A 1799-nucleotide genomic window follows, 5' to 3' on the forward strand; every position below is an offset into this window, starting at 1 on the left:
GGTAACTTCTATAATCATAACAAATCTAGACTTTAAAAAGAAAGAAATGAGCTCTGCCCTCCTCACTTCCAAGCTGGGCAGGGAGGAACAGAGGAACAAGAGCCTCTTCCTTTGTCTAGGCAGTATGGTTCATAAAGCACTTGGTGAAAGCTGGGTCTGCCCAGGAAAACAGAAATCCCTCTAGGTCTTTGAAAAGAGGAACTTAATACAGGGGATCAGTTGATGAAGCTACAGGAGCGCAGAGGAATTCAACAGGAAACAGTGGAAAAGCAGAGATTAGCCACAGCAGGAAGCCACAAACACACCAGGGCCCGTGAGACAGTGGGAGCAGAGGGTGGGACCAGGGGCCAAAACCAGGTCTCCTGCAGATACTGAAACTGTGAGATGGCCCCATGGGAGCTGGGACCATAAGGCAGGGGCTGCGTGGCAGAAGCTGGAGCCTTGAAGGGAACACAGCCACTGCTGAGATGCAAGAGCAGAGGGAGAGAGTAAAGCAGTAGGGAATTTCCTCCCCTCCCTCCAGTTTTCCACCAGGCCTCCCGTGGCATGCCTCCCAAGGTCAGTGGTAAAGATGTCCGTGAAATGTAGTTCCTTACAATCAAAAGAGGCGCACAGGAAGGGCTGGGGTGGATCTGAGGCACACCGGGCACCCAGTCTTTCCTTTCACCCTGGTTACAGACCAGGAGGACTGAGATGAAGATCAAAAGGTTAGATGGCCATCCCTCAGTAAACACCAGCTTAGCCCCTCTGGCACCATCACACCCTTGGAAGTGAGACAGGAGATAGCTGGGCCGCAGGCTGAGCAGCTGGAGCTTGTCTCCTGCAGACATTTCAAGGGAAAGATAAAGGCAGGAACAGAGAGGAGCTGAGCTCTGCCTGAGTAAAAAGATAAGACAACCACATTTTTCATTCTTGAGGTCAAGGAGACCTCCCCGACTACACATGCGCAAAAAAAGGTTCCTCAGGAGTCAAAAAAGGGAGGGGGTGTTAGCCCATAGTACGTCCTGACAGCCTCCCAGAGCCCTCGCGCTGGAATCCATCTTGGCTAAAAGACGTGCGCCCATGTCGGGGAGTGCCCTGAGTCAGACCAGATATGGGCACAAAGCCAGATGAAGCAAGATGATTGGCTAGAGGAAACCCAGAAAACTGCCCCCATATAAACAGTTTAAGCCACCCCCAAAGCACGTGACTCTCTGAGCCCCCTCGTGTGTCTTTCCACACGTACTTGTTTTCGAATAAACACTTTACCTGCTTCACTACCTTCTGTCTCCTTGTTGAATTCTTTCTTCAGAGAAGACAAGGACCAAGGTCCTGTTTCAAGCCTGCTGGCCCTTGTGGTCTAGGCGTTAAGATTCCTGGTTTTCACCGAAGCGGCCCGGATTCAATTGGCAGTGAGTAAGATCCTGCTTCAAGTGGCCGCACCTGTGGCCCCCACCCCCGCCCCGCCCCGCCCCGCCTGAGCTCAAAAGGGGGAGCAAGGATATGCTCTGAGGTGGGGATGAAAGAAGATTCCACAAAGACTTTGGGAGATCCCAGGGCAAGGGCTGAGAGGGCCACAGTGCGAGTTTGCTCAGGCTGGACTCTTAGGATGGGTGGGTTCTGGGGTCTAAGAGTTAGGGTGTCTTGGACAGCAGCAGAAATTTAAACCCTCAAGTTCCATTAGAGGACCTGGGCTAGAGGTGGTCCATGTTACAGCGGAGGGAGAGAAATTAGACCGGGGCTTCCAGCTGTGTAAAGGTGCTTTTTTTTAAACCATGTCATGGGCTTGCATTGGACAACCATTTGTTATTTGAACCCCT

The sequence above is a fragment of the Delphinapterus leucas genome, chromosome 14 (genome assembly GCF_059928025.1).
Source record: "Delphinapterus leucas isolate spDelLeu-1000000601 "Yukka" chromosome 14, BTC_Dleu_Yukka2, whole genome shotgun sequence".
NCBI classification, from domain to species: Eukaryota; Metazoa; Chordata; class Mammalia; order Artiodactyla; family Monodontidae; genus Delphinapterus; species Delphinapterus leucas.